Source organism: Tachypleus tridentatus, chromosome 13 (assembly GCF_004210375.1).
Source record: "Tachypleus tridentatus isolate NWPU-2018 chromosome 13, ASM421037v1, whole genome shotgun sequence".
NCBI classification, from domain to species: Eukaryota; Metazoa; Arthropoda; class Merostomata; order Xiphosura; family Limulidae; genus Tachypleus; species Tachypleus tridentatus.
In genome coordinates this window covers 91,664,784-91,690,195 of record NC_134837.1, presented here as the reverse complement: position 1 = coordinate 91,690,195, position 25,412 = coordinate 91,664,784, and positions in this window count along the sequence as shown.

Sequence of the window (25,412 nt, the reverse complement as noted above, 5' to 3'; positions counted from 1 at the left end):
CCTATTTTAAAATTCCAAAATAACTTAAAACAAATTTCAAACATTTCGGATTTTATGTGTTTTGTTTTCACTCGGTCAAAAAGATAGATATTTCACTGTTTATTTCATCATTTGATTTCAGAACATAATCATACAGCATTTTTTCATTGAAATGTCGTTCTTTACCTTAGTTGGAAATACAAAACTATATTCACGAAGTTGGAACAGTTTCTGAAGGGTGTTGTTGTTCACCTGTTACACTTGCTTATAAAACACTTAATTGACGGTGTAGTGATTTGTTAAGTCATTACACAAGTATCACTTGTTTTTTCATTGTTCTAGCAAGTGGGTTATTCTTTGTTTTGTATTTCCACATAACGAAGAAAATTGAAGCTCAATGATATTAGTGTTGTCTGCCTCTTTTTGGTATTAGGCCTAGAACACTCGAGTTGTGATACTGATACTGACGTAATCGTTTAATGGCTAGAGTATATGAACTAGTGCAACAAATGTATCTTAAACATAAATTATAATCTTCAAATTTGATGATTACTATCTCGACTGGAAAATATTTGACAACGGTTTGTTTCTTTAGAATTAACCACAAAACTACACAATGGGCTGTCTGTGCTCTGAACAGTATGGGTATCGAAACCCGATTTCTAGTGGTGTGAGTCCGCACATGTGCCACTGGGGGGACATTTTGCAACGGACTATTCCTTATCGGTTATCCAAAAGTTAACTCTCACTTAGTTATGAATCCAGTTGTTACAACCTGATACTATTTTTATTTGTTGTTCACAAAACACATACGCTAAAGCGGATATCTGTAATTCACCTTCGCATGTGACGTTTGTGTTCTCTGTGTCTTATTTCTCATATGTATTATATATCTTGTTTTTGTTCCTTCAGTACGGATTCTGTCGAGTTAAATAGTAAACTGCTGATCCTCGTTTGTGCCAAAAATAGTAAATGAAATTACTAGCCTATTTAATATCAGGCCATTCCCTTAAGTAATGTCTGATTTTATGTTCAAAAAAAGGAGAAAGGATATCAAACGCTTTTAATGTTATTCAATCAGTATGTTCCATTATTATTAATTACTTCCTGCCTTGCTCTTCAATCTTTGCTGATGTGATCCTTGCTGTATGGGGCTGTGCATTATCCTGGTGTATTATCCACAACACCTTAACGATTGATTAAAGCAGGCCTCTTTCCTTTCAGTGCAACATTCAAGCGCTTTAACTGTTGACAGTAGAAGTCTGATATAATCGTTATATCGAGTGGCTGCAACTCAAAGAGGGTCACATCATCAATATCCCACCAAACTTTAACAAGAATTTCCAAGGGTGAAGGTCCATATTGTGCTTGCTTTATCCAGCTTACCTGCACTGAGCTATAAAGCATTATATGCCCAATGTGCTCCTCAGAAACATCCATCTTCATAAGGGTTTTTTGATTAATGATGTACATTTGTGTACACGTCCTGATACGTATTTTAATCATTAAGGCCTTCTCGAAAAACAAATAGTGATGCACTTTTTCTTTTAAATTTTCTGACATTACTTGTGTGATGAATTATGAATTACAAGTGAATTACAAATATCATCTTTATCGTTTATCAATACGGAACAAGTCATAAATTACTTTGGGATGAAATGCCTTTATTACACCTACAAGAAACTAAAAAAGAAAGAGACTGTTTAAAAACGACAGAAATCATCAAACTAAACGATCTGATTAAATCGTTATAATGACAATAACAACATCAGCCGTATTTGATAAGGTCTGTTAATTGTTCATACACTTGATATTCATTTATTCAATACATGGCAGGAACTTCATTATGAGATTTTCCGCCATTGTTCGTCCCTTTCAAAATAGTGGTGTGTGCTGTAGCTAAAGTTTTAGTATTTTAACATACTAAATGATGATTGTACTAACATGGCAGATTTGAAGAGTCCTCAAGAAGTAAGAAGGAGTCAAGAAAGCTTGAATGAATAAGGCAGAACTAGAGACCCTTGTTTAACAGATGAAACGGTCCCTGTGGGGCATAGACTCCTTCAGGAAGCCAGGGATCTATAAATCTATGTAATTTTTGCTGTTGGGGAAGCGGAAACAGAAGGCGAAGGTGAGAAACATAACATTAGTTTCTCAGGAGATCAAGTTACACAGTAATGTGTCGTGCGACCAAAACAATCTGCTGTTAGACAACTGTGTGTTGTTCACGGGAGAGAGTTTTGCGATATTCTACCTTCTTTACCTCTGAATATGGGGATCTAAACTGATGCATACTTCCAGTGGAAATGTCTTATTGGACTCTCATGTCACATACCAAATTTCTAGAATATCCATAAAGAAATACCTGAGATATAATATCTTCAATTTTGATTGAATTTATTCCCTTTTTTGTCCGCCCACCAAAAATACTAAATCTTTATTCGATAGAGAAAGATACTTATCTTTATGTTTGTTTTCCACATAAGATAGATTGATAATTTTTTTTCAAACTACAATTAAGAGTTCTTTTGACATAAGTATAAACCACTTGTACAAAGTTATCCAACAAAAACCGCTGAAACTGAACAAAACATTTGCGCATAACAACACAAAAAGTCACGTGGGCTATCGGCTAACATTGTGAATACAGTTTCAATTAAAAGTAAAAGTGAACTGTTTTTAATTTGCTGTCATTTAGGTTAAATATGGCTCATTTAGAACAGTAAAACTATAAGATGAAAGAGCCATCTGATACATAAGGTTTCTTAAGCCAATCAAATTAAATTAACAGTTTCTAACTCAAGTTTTCAATGCAATTATACGGGTGGATGGTTATTATTGATTATTTCTTACCAATTTTACGAAATTATCCAGCATAAAGAGGGTTTATTGTCACGTGAGATTCATTTAAGCAGTTAGCATAAATAATGATGCTTGAAATGGCTCTGTGGATTACATATGTAGATGACAAGAAACTGTTAATCTAAATTTCATAGCTTTACTATAAAGGAAGATATTAATATTATCTTAGAGAGGGAAATTAACACCACACGTTTTAAAGACTCCGGTTGGTGCGGTATAATAAATGTATGTGTGTATATGTGTTTTTCTTATAGCAAAGCCACATACTGAGCCCACCGAGAGGGATCGAACCCCTGATTTTAGCGTTGTAAGTCCGTAGACTACCGCTGTACTGGCAGGGGGCTATAATAAAGGTCATCTGAACCTAAACACAATATGGATTAATATCCAGTGTCATTTTCTTACATGCTCTGGTTTGTTGAAGTGTATTGTTAATTACTCATGGTGTCCAATTAAAAGCATCTTAGGTGTAAAAAACAAACGAATTGAGTGTACGACTTAGAGGAATGATTTACAAACAAAAGTGGTTGTGTCCTGTTGATATAGTTGAATCTTTAGTTTCTTGACGGTCGATCTTGGTGGAATTCTTCTGTTTGTTTGGGGAAACTGGTTGGTAGTGGACAAAGTGGGAAAAGATGGCAATTGGGTGGGAGCTCTGCACGCATTTGACCAGACTTGACCTATACCTATATCCTGTCGCCTGATAACACCATTTTCTTTATATTTAATTTGTTTGTCCTTTTCCTTTTTAACAAATCTTTCGTTTCTCAACTACTGTAGAATGAAGACATGTTAGAACTGAGTTCTGTAATTTGAAATAATTTTATTATTCGATTTTTCAGTAGGATTTATCTTCAGTACTTGCCTTGTTGAAGCGATGACATTACACTGACAGAGGGACAACCAATGACTCCTGATCACCTGGATTAGAACAGGATTAGAATCCATTGTTCAGAACATTACTTCGAACTGCACTTCACAAAGTACACAGAGTCGCCACCAGAAAAGAACAAAGTCGATGGTTTTTTAAACAGTCATGAAGAAAGAAGACAGCACTAGAAAATAACGTTTCTGATAGTAATAATAAAAAAAGTAATAAGACAAATTACTACTCTCATTCAGAATAACACAGATTGTCACTGAAATAAGAAAACTGTTCGGTGAATAATATTTCAATTAAGTCTTATGATATAATTTTTTTTTTGCTTTTATTGAATTTCACGCAAAGCTACTCAAGGACTATCTGCGCTAGCCACCCCTAATTTTACAGAGTAAGACAAGAGGGGAGGCAGCTAGTCATCACTACCCAACGAATAGCGGGAATGACCGTCACATTATAACGCCCCCACGGCTGAAAAGGTGAACATGTTTGGTGCGACGAGGATGCGAACCCGCGACCCTCAGATTACGAGTCGCACGCCTTAATTCAACTGGCGATACCGGGCCACGAAATAAGGGATTCTTCTTAATTGTGTTCCACTTAAGAATATGCACACATTTTAGCCCACTGGCCAATCACTGTCTTCTATGGCAAAACCATAACACACAATCCCAAGAACACCACAAACAGCCATCGTTATAAAAAAATGTCGTATTCAATATCGAAGATAACGAAATCACCGACGAGCAGAAAACAATTTGTTACAGTACCACAAAGTAAAGTAGAGTGAATCACTTCTTTTAAAACAAAACAAAAAACACTACTTGTTGAAGTAACCATTCAGAACCAAGAGGAACACGACAAACCACTAAAAGACGATTACACACTGTTTGTAAAAAAATTTCTTCATGTAACCTGCAAAAACACAAGCAAGATAAATTGTCAAATATTACAGCTGCCAAAAATTTGGATACATTAAACCATACTCTATTGCTTCCCCTACATGTGTTAAATGTGCTGCCCAACACGAAGTAGTCTAGTCCCGAATGAATAAGACAAGGTTATTTGTGCTAATTGTACGGGTCAAAACGCCGTTAATTTTAGAGGTTTTCTCGTCTTTGAACATATATATATATGTTTGTATAATACACACAACCCCATCCATTCATGACATAATTTCAAATTATTCAAATAATAACTCTAACCACTTTTAGAAACATCAACCATGGTCACTTCAACACCACCACAACAGAGAAACATGCAACAATGTCCCAACCCTGCTTCCTTAATGAAAACTACAGCAATAACAAAAAAGAAAAAACAACAAAGCCACTAACATCAACATCACCAGCTAACAACAAAACAACCACACAAACACACCCATCACGACAAACAGGCCCGATATGGCCAGGTGGTTAATGCACTCGACTTGTAATCCGAGGGTCACGGGTTCGAATACCCGTCGCACCAAACATACTAGTTCTTTCAACCATGGGAACGTTAAAATGTGACGGTCAATCCCACTAGTCGTTGGTGAAAGATTAGCTCAAAAGTTAGCGGTTGGTGGTGATAATTAGCTGTCTTTCATCTGGTCTTACACAACTGAATTAGGGACGGATAGCGCAGATAGCCTTCTTGTAGCTTTGCGCGAAATTCAAAACAAACACTACAAACACCAGTGATAACACATTTAAGAAACTTTTAACGTTAGTAGAGCTCTATAGCTTTCCTTGATTTTTATTACAAACTGAACTTTCACAAAACATTTGTTAAACAGTCACTTCTACATACAAAAGTCAAACCACACCACATATTATTTAGAATTAAAACACAAGAAAAAAAATCCTGCAACAAGCTATTATAACATCATAACCAGAAAATTATCAATAGAGAAACTAAATACTGATATAAAATCACTTAAATATTCAGTTTCCGGTCATGACGAGATAAGAAACAAAATTTTTCTATGACACAAAATGCCTGTCATGTTTATTGTTTTTAACATTCTACTAACATTCTATTGCTTAGGAATACAGACAAAATTTCTGGCCTAAGATATTGTATGTTTTGCTGTTAATAAAATTATTCCTAATATTATAAATCGTCCTTTACCTCTTTATTATTGTATTATTAAAATGTAATTTCTTACTTAAAAAAAATATAAACAAGATATAGTGTGTTTTGCTATTAATAAAATTATTCATAATATTATAAATCGTTGTTTACTTCTTTATTATTATATTATCAAAATGTACTTTCTTACTCAAGAAATTATAAACAAGATACAGTATGTTTTGCTATTAATAAAATTATTCCTTATATTATTAATCGTTGTTTATCTCTTTATTATTATGTTTTTACAATGCACTTTCTTACTCAAGAAATTATAAACAAGATATAGTATATTTTGCTATTAATAAAATTATTCTTATATCATAAATTGTTGTTTATCTCTTTATTATTATGTTATCAAAATGTACTTTCTTGCTTGCGAAATTAGAAACAATTACAAAAATAAAATAAACGAATAAAACAAGTCAAACACGTTATAAAATTATTGAAAATAACAGTTTAAAATGTTATCACATTAACAATGTAACTACTGCAAGAGAATCTTTCATTCTAATTCGTTTCTTAATTTTATCAGCATTTCATTATGCTGATAATAGCACTTTATTGTGCTATAGTGTCATACCCTAAAATAAATATATTAGTAGAACTGCGTTTTTAGCAGCATTTTCATTCTTCTCTAATTTTTGGCTTCTTACATAAACTTTTACAAACAGTTTTAGCTTTACCAGGCTGCAGTGCAATAGGATAACTTCGTACGGTACATTTAGTAATAACGTACATGTTTTCCTGTGTGATAGTATGTGACGTTTGGACTTGTGTGGTAAACCTTCCATCTATACTTGGTAGGCTAGACGTTTATTTTATCACCAATTAGATTGTTCATAAAAAAATAATCTTTGAACAAAATATAAAAAAAACGAAACAATTAAAAGTTGGTGCTGAAATTTGAAAAGCTATTTTTTCTTCTTGTGTTTTTAGCGCATAGTTACACAATGAGTTATGGGTTCTCTGATAACCATCGAAAATTGAAACTCATATTTTAGCTTTGTAATTCCGTAAACTTACTGCCGATAGTCTTAAAATGAAAGATCGCTATCTATTGAGTATCCACATTTCGAAGCAGATGATACAGGTGGCAAAGTTTAATAAAAGGTGTTACTGGCTGTAATTTAATAGGGCAACTAAGTAACACAACTCATCGACAACTCTTGGAACAATCTAATCGAATAATTAGATTAGTTGTAACTTTATGACGTTCTCACATTTAAAAACGCGAACTTGTTCGGTGAAGGAATTCGACTTTGCAGCCAGCAGATTATGAGTAAAGTGCCCTAACACCTAACTCAAAGAAACTATTTCACTTGGTGTTTTGCGTGTCTCAGAAATTATATATACTTAGAATCGAATAAATAAAGTATTTTTTGAACCTCATTATTCGTATGTGGCACTTTCACATAGTTTAAAAACTGTTGAAAATTCCAAATATTAACACTTGAATAAAATAATTATCTACCAATATCACAAAAGTTAATTTTGAGTTAATAATGACAAACACCTTCATATAAAAAACGCCCATTTTCATTACAAATAATTTAAATATAACTAACGATTTACTACTACAAATTATATTTTATTAACATAAATCTCCAAGAAGCAAAATATTATTCTGTTTTTATTCTATAACTTCAGAAACATCAAATAAAAAGCAAAAATAAAGTTAGGAAGGATTTCATTAAATATGTTTTATTATTTGTTTTCATAAAAAAAGTATAAAAATACACTAGTTTTTCATAAATTTTATGATTTAAGTTTTTGTTTGAAAACCAAAGAAACCTGATGAATGTGTTTGTCATGAGGATTAAAGCTTCGCAATAAATTATCTCTGCTGTTCTCACCAGTGTTTTGTAGTATAAGCCTTCAGGGCCCGGCATGGCCTAGCGCGTAAGGCGTGCGACTCGTAATCCGAGCGTCGCGCTAAACATGCTCGCCCTCCCAGACGTGGGGGTGTATAATGTGACGGTCAATCCCACTATTCGTTGGTAAAGAGTAGCCCAAAAGTTGGCGGTGGGTGGTGATGACTAGCTGCCTTCCCTCTAGTCTTACACTACTAAATTAGGGACGGCTAGCACAGATAGCCCTCGAGTAGCTTTGTGCGAAATTTCCAAACAAACAAACAAACAAAATAAGCCTTCAGGCTTACGATTGTGCTCCGAGAAAATAGTTAATAAACCAATTAAAACAAATGACTAAAACAGACCATTTGGTGTGATTGGTAAAACTTGTATATAAAAGATAGCAACTTGTTTTTTAGAATCAAGAAGCCTAATATTACATTACTAGAACATGTATATATACATTCCTTTCCGTAGCAATGAGGAAATTTACAAGCTGTTTACCGAGCGCTATAACTTGAACTTGTACAACTTTAATATTTTCTGTTGATTTGTGTAATAAAATGTTCAGGTTTGTTATCAAAGATTTCAATACAGTTTAATGTTTTATTCCCTAAAGTAAAAACTTCACAATTTTCAGCTTGAAGAATCAACTAAAAATTAAATATAATTTCAAAATTCCTCTTACATAATCAAATTAATAAGTGATTACACCGCAAACTGGAAGAGAGACTTTACACCCATCCGCTATGTATACTAAAACAAGTTTAAGTAAAACGGACAATAAGGACACCAAAAGCCAGTTTTCCTAGTACTTATCTAAATCCACCTTTGACAAAGTAGACAATAATCCAATGTATTTTTTGAAATTTTTTATATCTCAAGAGTAAACCATTTATTCGTGGATTTTTCTTTTTTTCAAATATTTTAACGGATTAATATCCTCATTATTAATAATCAACTTTTATATAATTTAAACCAGTTTTTGCATCCGTATTTTCCACTCAACCGTATAAATCTTTAAAAAATTCATCTTTTGTTTTGGACAGAATATACATTTGAGTAAAATATTTAAATAAAAAATCATCTTTCAAGATATAATTCGTACTCAATCTTTCGTAACAATCTATAACAATAGGAGTCTTTAATAATTTATAAAACTAAATAGATGACTTTCAATCAAAATTATGCCATCGCATTTCATGAATTAAACGAATACGAATCTTCACCTTATTTCTTCTCCTCTTGCTATTTTAGCACACATTCCACCTTCTTATTATAATAAATGGAGTGTAAATATTAGTATTTACCTCTGTAACCAAAACTCGTGAGTCATGAACTGAATAGCACGACGCAAATAAAAATCCATAAAAATATTAACACTTGGAATATTCTTTTCTGCGTTATCATTAGTTTTAATGGTATTCATTAGAGCAAAATATGATGCTGACAAAATAAAGACGAACCTATTTCGAATTATGATGTTTATTAATCTTAGATTAAAAGCAGCTTTTAATTATATATACAGTTATTTATACAGAATATTTGTTAATCTACATAGTGTTCTGATATATACATTATATTATTCGTAATATAAGTTATTCAGTACTCAAATGAAAGTAAAACACTATTGATACTCTAAAAGACTAAAAGCGATTTGATAAGAATGTACGAAATCCTAATATAACTTTAAGATCTATCGTCAGTACTGTAAATTCACGTTACCACCAACCATTGTCTTCTTGTTACCTATCTCATCTTCACAACAAGGGGATACTGAAAACCAGCTTCACGACTCGAAAAATTTCATCGAACAACTAAACGTAAGACCTCAAGACATTCTCGTTAGTTGTAGCCTCACACACCAATTCACCAATGTTCCAACTTCAGACACCCTTCATATCACAGGTTAACGACTGATGGATAGCTACTCCCTACCACCTAGAACTGACAGGAAGACAGATGTCATCATGGAACTAACAGTTAGCTTACATACATTACAACGAGAAATTCTACAAAAAAAATGAACAATCTAGCTATGGGATCAAACTACTCTCCCAGTCTCAGCAGACGTTTATCATGAAAGGCTTTAAAGAAAAACCCCTCTCATCCACACACACACACATAAAACATGTTTTTTACAGACGCTATGTTGATGTCATCTTTGATAAAAAACAATAAAACGCCATCTGCGAAGTTTCATATTTCTGCAACAAAACATACATTGAAGGAACAGCAAGATGAGTCGGTACACGAATAAGAGAACATGGCGACAGCACAAGATTCACGAAAATACAAAATTTAGCCATTACAGAAACCACTGTATCAACTGGACTCAAAATAAACTGGGCTAAAATTAGAATCATCGACAGACACAAACTTTGGAAAACAACGAAAATTAAATAATATATTTACATTAACAAAATAAAGCTTTCAATAAACAATGATTCCAGATTACAAGTGAGCAATCTACTGTTACAACTGGTTAAAATATCATGTTGTCTTTCTATCAATCAGAATCAGCGATAAACAAACCAATATGTCCTGCATAATCCTTGTTTGTTTGTTTTGGAATTTCGCACAAAGCTACTCGAGGGCTATCTGTACTAGCCGTCCCTAATTTAGCAGTGTAAGACTAGATAGAAGGCAACTTGTCATTACCACCCACCGCCAACTCTTGGGCTACTCTTTCACCAAGTAATAGTGGGATTTACCGTAACATTATAACGCCCCCACGGCTGAAAGGGCGAGCATGTTTGGCGCGACTGGGATGCGAACCCGCGACCCTCGGATTACGAGTCGCACGCCTTCACACGCTTGGCCATGCCAGGCCCCTGCATAATTCACCAGAATACTACGAAATCCAACAACATCTTTCATTATACACGGATTTTTCTTTACTACTTGTGATGGCTACTCAGAAACATCTATTTTCTGGTACCACAATAACTTTTTATGTTAACATCCAAGAGAAGGGCGAAGATAAAAAATAATTCTAAGAGATTAAAATGGAAATCGCGTAGACTTTAGTTGTCGAATGACAAACGCTAATGGGAAATCTCTTGCATACTTTCATTGAAAACAATAATTTAGTTGTACAAATTAAACATGGAAAGACCCTAGCAATCCCAGTAATTATCGGCAAAAAAGTCTCTTAAATTCAATGCAGTTGGAAACAGCTGATTGGGAGAACTTTAAAGAAGAAATTTTGACTTCTTGTAACCTAGTTCGAGATTCAATGCTCACAGCACTAATGATATACATAACCAAAGAACTACAAGTACACAACTAAAATATATAACTCTTTAAAGATAACAATCAAAGCTTTCTAGTGTTTGATAGACCGGTCTACGCTACAACTTATTAAATTATAACTTTCCCGAATAAATAATTTGGGAGATTTCTTGATTTTTAACTGACAGATGTTACCTTGCATAATTTGCATGTCGGACGAGACTCTGACCGTACAGATTGAGAATCGTGCAGACGGTAAAAAGTGTACAATGAACGGGGAAAACGTATGTAACTGCCGTAGTATGAAAACTAAGTTATTTTTTTGCAAGTGAAGTACAAAGTCATTTTCTGGCCCAAGAAAAAGAAGATACCTTGAAATTGATGCCGCTATTTTAACGTATTCCAAAAAGTAACGAAATAAAGGACTGTCTGTAACGAAAGAAGTCTTAATGTTAAAAACAAAAGAACGTGCAGAAAATAGTGGTATTTTTTTCAAGACTAGTCGTGGCTGGTGTGAGAAATTTATGAAAAAAGAAGGACAACAATTACTCAAAACTTGCAGTCAGATCTTGAAACTAAACTTATTGAATATCAGTGTTATTTGTCTACATCAATGGAATCAATATTCCCTAAACCAAATGAAACGGCAGTGTTTCTCGACATACCGCGTAACAACACTTTAAATGCCAAAGGATAAAAACAAGTGACAATCAAAACCACTAGTTATGAAACGTTAAGAGTTAGTATCATGTTATGTGTAACTGCAGATGGAAATAAATTACCACCGTATATTATAATTAACAGAAAAAACATTGCTAAAAGAAAATAGTTCCTGCACAAAAAAGTGCATGGATAACATTAAAGTGAATATGGAAGAGTGGTTGAGGTGTGTATGGGGACGTCGGTCTGGTGCATTATTAAAGCAACGGATCATGCTTGTAATAGATGCATTTCGTAGCATCTCTCCATTAAAATCAAGAGTAGGTTGAGGAACAAAAAGAGTGATCTGGTGATAATTCGTAACGGAATGACCAGTCAGTTACAACCTCTCGATGTGTCCGTTAACAAGCCATTATGATGATTGACTGAATTAAGACAATGATGTTTTGACCACAAGTGGCAAAATAAATAGGGCATTAGCATCAACAATAGTGGAGTGGATTTCGGAAGCTTGGAAAGAAGTGACGGACAATATTATTAGAAAACAGTTTTTAAAATGTTGTTTATCCAATGCAGAAGATGGAACTCAAAATGACATTATTTAGGACAATAGCGAATCAAGCGATGAAGATGCTTCAACTTCAGAATATAACAGAGTCAGAAGAAACATTGGAGTAGCATTCTGATTAAATAAAGAAACCAGGAAGAAACATTATTGTGATGAAAATTTTAAATTTCATACATTTTTATTATATTTCATTTTAAATACATTTTAACATTTTTGAATCGTTGATAATCTATTTTAAAACATATTTATTTTTTCTTTTATATCTGAATTGTTTTTCCCTGAAAAACCCTTTTTAAAAGTGAGGTGCGTCTTAAATTAGAGGGCGTTTTTTATTCGAAATGATAAGGTATATTGTAGTTGTATTTTTATACTTGTCTCTTTTACTTATATCATTTTTTTCAATTACAACCACGTTTATCGTTCAACTTCTTACACATTATCAAACAATTTTTCAAATTTTTTGTTTATCTTTTGTCAAATGTTTACTTTATATATTATGTCAAATAAATTGATTATCATGGTTTGTATCTTCTCCCGGAACACGAGCGAGTTTACATCTGATCTCAGTGTGGTTGTTTGATTGGGGTGACTCACCAGTTTCGTCTGCCGACCACGTTCAACCTAACAACACGGCACGCTTCTTCAATTTTTTTTTTTTTTTTTCCACTTGAGGTAGCATCAACCAAACACTTTACCATTTGCTATAATGTCATGCCCTCTCGTACAAAGTTGACTAATTTTGTGTACGTAGTGAATCAAACTGAAGATTCTAACCGCCACGTGTTATTCTTGGTAACTCCTTCGGCGTTTGAAATATTTCAAACCTAATCAAGCCATACTTAATTGGGTTATAGCTATTCACTATCATAGAATCTATATACAGAAACGTCAATGTGTGTGCGTGTCTTTTTTTTACTCAATTAGCTCCAAACGTAACATAGTGATACAGCTCTAATTGTTATTTGTCTATAAACCATAGGCCTGGCACGGCCTAGCGCGTTAAGGCGTGCGCTTCGTAATCTGGGGGTCGCGGGTTCGCGCCCGAGTTGCGCCAAACATCACTCGCCCTCCCAGCCGTGGGGGAGTTATACTGTGACGGTCAATCCCACTTTTCGTTGGTAAAAGAGTAGCCCAAGAGTTGGCGGTGGGTGGTGATGATTAGCTGCCTTCCCTTTAGTCTTACACTGCTAAATTAGGGACGGCTTGCACAGATAGCCCTCGAGTAGCTTTGTGCGAAATTCCAAAACAAAGAAACTATAAACCATAAACTGGATAATCACACCCATCTCTTGTAATTAAATCTTTCACAAGTGCTGATAGCTATCTTTAGTGTTTTACACTATATTATTTATATTAAATAGAAAACTAATGTTTTAATCCATCAAGTGATCTGGTTTGTTGTTTTCTTTATGCAGCTTTGTCTATTTTATCATTTGGTTTCAAATTTCTTCTAATGGAAATTACTAATTACATTGGAGAGCTTAGCTTAATTTCTTTAAGAATGTTATCACATATTTAAAAAGACAGAAAATTATCATATTTATGGGACAGTGTTTTCTTTGTGTTCTTAGTTGTACTATTTAATTACATACAAACAATATGGTTGTATCGATACCTTTAGTACTTAAAAAAAAAAAAAGTAAACTCAAGTTCCTTGACAGATGGCAGCGTAAAAGAGAAGATCCACGTGAAAATTATATTCTTTGTTTTTCATTTATTATTTATATAAATGTGAGTAAAATGTAAAAAATAATAACTTATGAGATAAGGTAAAGGAATGAATACAAAAATTATTTTTTAATAGGGTGTACTTGTGAGCAGCTCATGGATTATTTAATTTGATACGTTAACGTTAGTTGTGCATTTGTTAAATAATTTACAACTTGAGTGACAGTATTATTAGTGAGATACCACTCAAGGAGCAATAAAAAACAAAAGTATAAGTAAATGTATAGTGTTACTCTTACTGTATATAAGGTATTATAATGTGTTTAAAATAAAGAGTTCTGGTACCCTGTTACAACTTTATATGATTCTAGAAAGACAAAGGGTAATTTAGGTTTGTTTCTTAACTTTATATGATAGTAACAAGGTAAGTTAAGTCCACCAACCCAATTTTGTGTTGTGGTAGGGAAAATAACAGAAACGACACAAAATGTTTCTGAAAACAACATATTTATTTGGAAAATTTCAGAGATTATGCAAATGAAGTTTGAAAAGTTTCAGGTGAAGAAAATAACTTTGCTTTTTGTGAACAAATTTTAATAAAAATACTTAATTGAAAATTGATTCTTTTTGTCTACAAAGGACTTGTATATTGTATGCCAAGTTTTGTGAAGCCATGTTAGGTACTATCAGTGTTATGATGTGTGTATATATATTCATAGCTACATGTTGGTTACAAGTTCATGTTAAATACACAAACCAGTTATGGAAGTGTTAATTTCAGTTTCTGCTTTATATCTTGTGTAACAGTTTTCTTCTATAAAATCTGGTAAAGAACTTTATTTTTAGGGATACCAGAGATATATTTTTAGTAATTTTAATAAAGTAGAAACAATACATTTGAAATTTCTTATTCTATAGAGAAATTTTGAAAGAGATAAATGAATATGAGGAAAGGTTTATCATGGCTTACAGTGACTACCTTTGTAGTTTTATTTTTTCTTGTGGATTTCAGTGAAGCTTTATTTTTCACATTAGATATTTTTTACTCATTTACAGTCGTTTCTGAATATTTAAAATACATTGATTTCAAAATTAAAGGAGACCCAGTAAGAATCCACTGTATTTATTAATGCACAGCTGTTTTATTCCGGGTAAATGGAAAAAAATTATACCAAATATTTAGTGAGTTTTTTTAAAGTTAAACCTGGAAAAAAAAACATTTTGTATAAGTATAATGTTCAACAGACACAAAGTGGTGGAAAAGGAAATCAGCTAAAAAAACTAATTCTGAGGGAATTTTTAATATTGTTGTTTTATTCAGAAAAACTTGTGTTTCCCTATTCAATAACGTTTCACCTGTGCAAGAATGTGTCTGTGTTTACATATAATGCATGACTAAACATTAAAATAACAAAATTAAAATGATAAACTATAAAACAATAGGTTTTAAAGAACTAAAAGTCTGTATTTCTGTTAAATACATAACTACTAGTTAATATGAACCTGTTTCCATTAGGTAGTCTGACTTACCATGTCAATAAAATTGTAGTTTTATATTTATTCCCAGAACAGCACTCTTACTAACAGTTTCAAAAAAATGTATTATTTTTCTAAATACATTTAAAGGGTGACTGTTTTGTACTCTTTAACGTACAGGAGACATTATTTCTTTCAGTTAAAAAATTTATGAAAAGAGGAAGACTTTGTAGTGCAATTTTTTGTGGGCATCTTTAGAAAATATTGTTAGTCATTAAGTTTTGGCACGTAGGCAGACAGTTATTTGGAAATATGTACACTTTGGAATTTACTTGCTTTGAATAATAATATGGAGGTATTGCTATAAAAATTGTATTGGCTCTTTAGACCACCACTCTAAATGGTATCTAACATGGTCCATCCCAATATCTACTGTGTCCCAGACTAGAGTGCCAGTATTAATTTGACACACGATATTGGCTTTGATTTTTTTCAAATAAAAATAAAATGTATATAAAGCAATTATGTGTTTCTTTAATTGTTTGTCTTGTTTATTAGTAGGGACACTAATCAATTAAGTTGTTACTATTATGGAATGTAAGAATATTTCTACTGTAAATATATGTTTACTAGAGTATGAATGATGCAGTAATAAGTTGGATAACAAATTAGGTTTTGTGGGTTATATCTTCTGTAGTTAAAATTTTATATTTGAGGAGAGTATTAACCAGAAGGATACAATGTACTGATGATTTATGAATGAACTGCAGAACATTGTTGTGTATAAGTTAGTAAAATTCAAGGTATATTTATGTACACTGACATTGTGTCCTTACTTTTAATTAAGAAGAATTACTGAACCTGAAGTGTCATTTTAATATTTTTTGCTTTGTCTACACTTTGACAAATCTGTGTTGGTTTTACCCAGTTAGAATTATTTATATCTGTTTTAGTGCTGTCCTCTACACTTTTTTTTACCATATAGGATACTAATATGATTGTACATTGGGTTTCTTCTGAAGAATATACTCTTGCCACTGTTAATTTGCATATGGATATCATCATCTTGTTTTTGCACATTTTTTGTTTTCTTTGGTGTACAGAGAAACATTGACAAATTGGGCAACATTTTTTTTTAATTTTTTAAAAAGCAAAGAAATATCAAAGTTTTGTCCTGAAAGTATAGCACAATTTTTACAGCTGTGGCAAAGTCAATAATAGATTCTAGTCAGAAAATTAATGTCAGGATATGAATGTTTTATATGTTGGGAATTAGTAACATGTAGTTGTTTTCCTGTGATTTGTGTTTCTTTTGAAATTATAATTATGAAGTTGTTTAATCTATTAGGAAGTATTCTAGTTAATATTTTTATCTTTTTACACAAGATGATGTATTGCTAAAAATTATATAACATTTTGTTTTTCATCTTTTAGACAAATTTATATTTATTTATAAGATTGAAGGTTTTATTGAAATTCTGCTCATGCATCTTAAATTAATGGATCTAGAAAATAAATAAAACTTTTTGGTTTTCTTAAAAAATACATTAAGTAATGAAATGATAACAAAGTTATTTTATAAGCATCTAAAGTTATATGTTTAAAGTGTTTAGATAATAGTGTGTGTAATCATAATTGTTTATAATGTTAGTTGCAAACTGTTTATAACATTATGTACGTTACATAAGAAAAGACCGAGTGTGAGATTCTTGTTTCAGATATGTTTTAGTGAACTGTAATTTTTTGATGGTTTGTATATTTTTAAACATCGATTTATGTTCCATTATGTTTTCTTAATGTTTGAAAATATTTTGAAGCTTTTATGTTTTTATATATTTTTACAATGTATGCATAAGATTAATGAATGTTAATATTAATTGTTTCTACAAAGTTAATTGAAGTAGTGTGGTTCTTGTTAGTTAACTTCATTTAGTACCTGATGATAATGTGTAACTCTTGGGATTTAATTTCAACTACTGCCTGATGATTTAGTGTGGTTCATGTTAGTTAATTTTAAGTACTGTTGCATTAATTTGGTTCTTTTTTCAATAATTTCATCTAGTGTGGTTTGTGGTAGTTACTTTATAGTAGTACTTGGTGAATTAATATAATTTTTACTGATTTATTTTAAGTAGTGTCTGGTGAATTATTGAGGTTCTTGGTTAATGCATCTGGGTGAAACTGCATTTCATAAAAATCACATGTTTAAAGAATGAAAAGTACTTTGAGCAAATTCATAAAAAAACAAAAATAATGCATCAGAAAGTTGAAAATTTGGCTTTAACAGTATATGTTCATTCACCCAGTCACAAAAATAATTTTCATGAATAAAAAAATCAATGCAGCACAAGAGAATTCATTATTTAATTTCTGTAGTGCATATTGGTGTATAAAATACACTTTAATACTAGTAGTAAATAACCTTTTTAGAGTATATTTGTCTTTTTACTTTAATTAGACTTTCATTGTTTCACTTCACAGTTGTTTCAGGAACATTTCACTAAAACACAAACCATAACTGACAGTGCAAAGCTTTAAATGAGGATTGTGCTGTTAGTTACAATTTGTGTTTTATTAGAATGATCCTGAAGAAGTGATATGTGTTTAAAAAAAAATTGATGTTATATATAAGGTCATTTATTACTAGTACTAAAACACAACAAAATTGATAGCAGTATTTAGAAATAGAAAAATATTTTCTCAATGATGAATCATAATTTTAACTCTACCACATTTGGAAGTACTTTTGTACTGTGTTACTGTTAGTGAACCTTGACCCTTGTAAAGCTATTTTAAATCTTAATGTGCAGGATTGCTGTGAACAATTTTTGTTATTGTGTTATTGCCAAAAAAATTTGTCACTGAAACTTCACCTTAACTGAACACTTTTTATTGTCTTGAACTTGGAGGAAAGTTACCATTACTTCAAACATTTTAATCTACCTCTGAATTTAAGGTTAATTGAAAAAAGATATTCAGAATTTTCAAACAGAAAAAAATGGCATTTCCATACTTTAGATATAACTGTAATGTTTATAAAAAATGCCACCATCTAAAAACACTACTGAGTATTGCCAAGCGTGTGATATAAAAGTTAAATGGTTGTTAAATTCACATCATAGAAAAAAATAAATTTTGTAACTTAAATATTTTTACTTATTTTTCTGTGATTAAAGCTTGTTCTACAGTAACACGACTATGACTACTGCCATTATAATGTTCCTGACTTATGTAGGATTTTTATATTTATCTTCATCTCTTGATGTTATTCTAAGTAGGAACTACTATAATTCAACTTTATTGGTATTATAGTTGCTACTAACTAGTACAATTCAGGTGCACCGCTATTTGTATTACTATATGTAAGAACTGGTGCAATTCAGCTTTACCTCTATTTGTATTACTATATGTAAGAACTGGTGCAATTTAGCTTTACCTCTATTTGTATTACTATATGTAAGAACTGGTGCAATTTAGCTTTACCTCTATTTGTATTACTATATGTAAGAACTGGTGCAATTTAGCTTTACCTCTATTTGTATTACTATATGTAAAAACTGGTTGCAGTTTAGCTTTACCTCTATTTGTATTACTATATGTAAGAACTGGTTGCAATTTAGCTTTACCTCTATTTGTATTACTATATGTAAGAACTGGTTACAATTTAGCTTTACCTCTATTTGTATTACTATATGTAAGAACTGGTGCAATTTAGCTTTACCTCTATTTGTATTACTATATGTAAGAACTGGTGCAATTTAGCTTTACCTCTATTTGTATTACTATATGTAAGAACTGGTGCAATTTAGCTTTACCTCTATTTGTATTACTATATGTAAGAACTGGTGCAATTTAGCTTTACCTCTATTTGTATTACTATATGTAAAAACTGGTGCAATTCAGCTTTGCCTCTATTTGTATTACTATATGTAACAACTGGTGCAATTTAGCTTTACTTGATAATACTGTAGGTAAGAACTAGTACAACTCATCTATATTGATATTACTATAGGTAACAACTGGTACAATTCAGTTTGACAGTAGGTAAGAACTGATATAATTCAGCTTTACCTCTATTGGTATTACTGTATGTAAGAACTGGTACAATTCAGCTGTACTTGATAATATTATAGGTAAGAATTAGTAAAACTCAGCTTTATATCTACTGGTATTACTGTAGGCAAGAGCTGGTATAACTCAAGTTTACCTCTATTGATATTACTGTAGGCAAAGTTAATACAATTTCAATTTCATTTCTCTGTGTATGGAGGTAAACAGTGAGATTATAAACGAAACACTAATGTGAAGGTGTTCCTTTTGTAGCTACTGGTTAAACACTTTTTATGAGAAATGTCTTCATAAACATACTTCATGTATTATATATATATATATCCTGTGTGAGATGAATTTTTCATAAAATCGCAATATATATATGAAAAGTATCAGAATTTCATAACACGTAATAACTGTGCATTTCGGATATTAATATTTTCTTTCTTTCATTTCAAATCCAACCTACCAATACTTACAAACTTTCGACACGAGCTCATCAGTGGAGTGATTACAGTAATTACTATCACACGCACCACCACCCTCTATCCCGTAAACAAATGTCGAGAAATGAGGGTAACTAGTGTTTAGAATATCCATGTCGTCGTCTTATGTCGAAACCTCTATTTAAAGAGATCCATTGAAATAACGTTCGAAGAGCACTAATTGATGTGTATAAACTACTCTTCTCTCTATTTTAATGTAATGTACAGGTATATTATTGATTAAAGCCCTTAAATTCCATGATATTCACACAGAATACACAAATAAGGAGAAAGAGGGGTAATATTTAATAATTTCTCCCGCTTTAGAAACACGAAGTATAATTTACAAATGCTCTCGTTCCCAAAACTTGTATAAAAGCGACTACAAATTATACAAAAATAATGTTGTACATGGTAAAGGAAATGTACCACATTTATTTATAAATTACATACTTTTGTGTCTTTACTTACAATACTCAAGCTGTACTTCGCTTTGAAGTAAAAACTGAAACCCGTTGCCATGGTAGTGAAAATCAAGGTAAGGTCAAAATATTTCAATTACTTCACCCGGCATCTTCGTTAGTGGTTAGTTTAAGGACTTTTAACACGAAACTTCGGGCTTTATATCCGCAGCGGATATAAAGCATATACCATTTGTCAATACTTCACAAAATTTGAAAATATTGGAAATAGGCATTAGAAAGGAAAGCAACTGCTTAACTAAAAAATATGCAATACTGAATTTTGTTAAATAAAGTGTAATTTATTTTGTTAAAAATTAATAACACATTTTTAATGTTAATAAAATCTTGCAGTTTTGGTAGTATTGGAATTTTATTTCTTGTCGACATTTGAGAGAAACGCTGTGTTTTTTTGTCATTTTCTTATTTTATCACTTAAGCTTCAAACTCATCACATTTCTGTTACACATATTTTCTAACACAGTTTAGCTTCGACTGTTTCATATTATGAAAACAGTTTTAGCTCTTTAATTGCAGGATGTTTTTTTTCATACAATTCCACGAACAACACTTTGCTTTTAACAACGGGCTGTTCGGTTGTTGCCCTACAATCCCTCCTTTACCAGGATTGTTGTCATGTAATATATATATATCCTGTTCGTGCTTCAGTTGGTGTTATTTTCTCTCTCTAATTTTCGCGCAAAGCTACACCAAGGGTATCTACGCTAGCCGTCCCTAATTTAGCAGTGTAAGACTAGAGGGAAATCACCACCACCCACTACCAACTATTCTTTTAGCAACGGATAGTGGGATTGCCCGTCGAATTATAACATCCCCACGGCTGACAGGGCAAGCATGTTTGGTGTGATAGGGATTCGAACCCGCAATCCTCAGATTACGAGTTGAGCGTCCTAACCACCAGACCGCGCTTGGTTTATGAATTAATTGAGAAACGTTTTTAAAAATTATAGTTTATATATTTGATTGTATGAATAGAAAATTTGCCTCGTACATTATTGCAGCTATGGTATTTGTGTTTATGAATTGAAAAGTCGCCTAAGTTGTAGTGTGTCATAGTTTATGAATTGAAAAGACGCAAGTTAAAACCAGTTTCTGTCATATTTAACATTATGATTTGAGATGCATTTATTATAGACTACATTTGCTATTATATTTGGAATTATGTATGAAGAAAACGTTTTTGTAAATTATAGTTTCTGTCATATTTGGGTTAACGAAATGAGAAAACTGTCTAAACTCATGTAATTGTCATATTTCGGTTCATGAATTCAGTAGACGTTTTTCTAAACTAGACATGCTGCGACATTTTGATTTCTGAATTGAGAAGACGTCTGTCAAAACTATGTTTGCTGTCATATTTTGGATTATGAAGTGATACAATTTTCTCGAAGTATTAGTTTGTGTCGTATATATGTTTATTAATCGACAGGACAAATGTTTAAAGATTATCGCTGACTTATTCAGGTTTATGAATTGAAAAGAAACCTGAATAAACTATAGTCACTTTCATATTTTTGTATGTGATTTGAAAATGTACGTTTCAGTTGTGAAAATTGAGTTTATTAACTTAGAAGACGTTTATGATAAAGTCGTGTTTTGGATAATGAATTTTGTAAAAGCCTTTCTAAAGTATATTTCCTATCATACTTGTGTTTTTGAATTGAGAATACGTCTTCCTAAGCTAATGCTGCTGTATATATGAGCTGAGAGAAGTCTCTTTAACCTGTAGTTGTTGTTATATTTGGTTTAGGAATTGAAATGATTTCTTTTCTAAGCTACATTGGTGATATGTATTGGCTATGAATTAACAGGATGCCTGACCAAACGATAGTTAAAAAAAGTCTGTATTTAGATATTACGTATTGCGAAGACAAGCTGATAAAGTATAGTTGCTTTCATACTTGTGTTTATGAATTGAGAAGACGTCTGTCTCTACTAAAGTTGCTGTTATATTCGAGTTTATGACTTGGGAAGAGGCCCGTCTGAACCATATTTGGAATTATGGGTATAAAGATTGTCATTCAAATATATAGTTTCTGTCATATTTAAGTGTATGTAATGAGAAGGCGTTTTTCTGTACTAAGTATGTTGTTATAAATGGATTTATGAATTCATTAGACGTTTGTCTGAGCTTTAGTTTCCGTAATGTTTGGGTTTATGAATTGAGAAAACGACTTCCTAAATTATAACTGGAGTTATATTTGGTTTTATGAATGTAGCATACGTTTGTCCAAACTGTAGTTGCTGTCACATTTGAAGTTATAAGTGGAGAAGACGTCTTTCGATGTTATATTTTCTGTCATAATTAGGTATGAGAATTCATAAACGTCTGTTTGAACTGTAGTTGTTGTAATACTTAGATTTATGAATGTAAAAACCGTCTTATCTAAACTGTAGTTGCTGTCGTATTTGGATTTATTAATGAGTAGACGTCTGTCTAGACTTTAGTTGCTGTCGTATTTGGGTATGTGAACTGAGAATGTGTTTTCTTATATTTGCTGTCTTAATTGGGTTTATGGATTGGGAATACGTCTTTCAAATGTATTCTCAAGATGACTGGTAGGATTATTAAATCTTTAATTAAAATAAAGCACAAAACAACGTTTCGATTTTTTTAGATCATCTTCAGATTAACAAATGGTCAGATGGTCGAAACGTTGTTCTGTACTTCAATTAATGTAAAGTTTTAATACCCATAACAGCTGTCTTGAGGACACATTTTTACTTCAAGTGGGTTTCTCGTTATTATGAACGCCTTTCAAATGTATATTTAACTGTAATTCCTGTGTTCATGAAATGAGAAGACGTTTTCCTATATCATATTTGCTGTTATAGTTGGATTTATTAATTCGTAAGACGTCTATTTGAACTGTAGTTGCAGTAACATTTGGGTTTATAAATTTATGATACGTTTTTATTAGCGATATTTGCTGCCATATTTAAATATGTGAATGGAGAAGACGCCCATTTAAACTACAGTTGGTATGATATTTGTCTCCCAGTGGCTCAGCGGTATGTCTGCGGACTTCCAACGCTAAAAATCGGGTTTCGATACCCGTGGTGAGCAGAGCACAGATAACCCATTGTATAGCTTTGTGCTTAATTCAAAACAACAACAGTTATGATATTTAAGTTTATGAAATGAGAACACTTCTTTCTAAGCTATACTGCTGAAATATCTGGGTCATAAATTAAAAAATACCTGATTAAAAAACAATTTCTGCCTTTGTGGGTTTAAGTATGGGGAACACGTATTTTAAAACTACAGTACTGTGCAAAAGTGTTAAAATAAAGGCAAAAATTATATTTCAGACTACTTTCAAAGAACAATGGAAGGTAAATCAATGGTGAAATATCAACATTTTATTAATTTTTACATTTAGTACAACAGAAACAGCGGAAGTGATTGAGTTCAGCAAACAGCTAATATGTCGTCTCCCTTTTGCTTTAATAACTGCAGACAGTCTTTTAGGAATTGTTGCGAAATATTTGGTCAAAATGTTCTTTGGGATTTTATCCAAATGTCTCCAATACACTTCCATAAAGTTTCTTTGGAAGTAACTTTTGATTTGTCAAGTTTCTAATACAGCAAATCCCAGATTTGCTCGATTGGGTTGAAGTGGGGAATTTTGGGGGCTATTACATCATTTAAATGATTCCAGCAGCTTCTTTCTTAGCTAAGTAATTTCTGCATGAGTTGGATGACTGTTTGGGGTCATTATCTTCTTGGTAGCAAAATCATTTATTAATAATACTCGAACCACTGGTTATACCATGACGGATCAGTATCTGATTGTAATTGTACCGGTCAATTATTCCGTCTATTTACAAATATCTCCTCTCACCTTAGCAGAAAGACAACCCCAAACTGTCACACTGCCTCCCCCCTGATTCATGGTAGGTGATATGCATTGAGGTAAGTATCTTTCAACTTGATTTCAATTGAGAAGAATCCTGACTAAAATGTTTTTGTAATACTTCAGATTATGAAGCGAAAAGACACTTGTAAACTGCAGTTGGTGTGATACATTAGTTCAGTATTTTAGAAAGCGTGTTTCTAAACTTATGTTTACATCACATTTTGATTTATGAATTCAGAAACCTTATTTCTTTATATTTGCTGTTATATTTTGGTTTATATATTTAGAGTAAGTCTTTTTAAATAATAGTTGCTCATATTAGGGTTTATGAATTGAGAAGACGCCTATGTAAACTATAAGTTTCTAAATTGAGAATACTTCTTTCATTTTTAATTACAGTTAGTTGCTGTCATATTAAGGCTGATAATGTGAAAAGACGTCTTCATAAACTATAGTTGCTTTTATATTTTATATTTGAATTAGGATTTGAAGACGTTTTTGTAAACTGTAATTGGTATCATATACGGTTTTATGAATGGAGAAGTCATGTTTCTAATCTATAATTACTGTCATATTTGAGGTTAGGAATGAAAGCAAACAGAGAGGTCGCCTAAAAGAGGGGCTTAATATTTTAATTACTAATGTTTCAATTAATAGTGAGTATTAAGAAAAACAAATCGTGTGATAAATCAAAAGAATGACACATTTCCCGACCTTTAGTTTAGATATTTTATATCGTTTTTATGATAATGACTTGTGTGTTTTTCTTTTTTAAATAACATCAATAGAATGCTTATTATTTCACTTATATAATCTTTACACTTTTCTGTTTAAATAACAAAAAATAATTTCCTTGTCATCCCCATTTGATATCATCTTTAGGCTTTAACACGTTGTTTTTTAAGTTTAAGTAACAGCATATATTGCCCTCCTTTTTCTTCATTTTATATCATGTATGGAATTTTTATTCCACTATGTTTTGCTTTTTATATGTAAGTAATATTCTTTTGAATAAGTAATGAAATAAACTTTGTTACAGGTAACTAATGTGTATTTCAACTAGTTTTGACATCATCAGGTGTAATAAGTTTTCTTTTATTACCTATTAGACTGTCTCCAAACTTTCGTTTCCCCTCGGTGGACTCGGCAGATAGCCCGATGTGGCTTTGCTATAAGAAAGCACTCTCCAAACTTTCTAGCAGTTGGTTCCTAATAACAAACACAGTGCTCTTGTTATCATCCA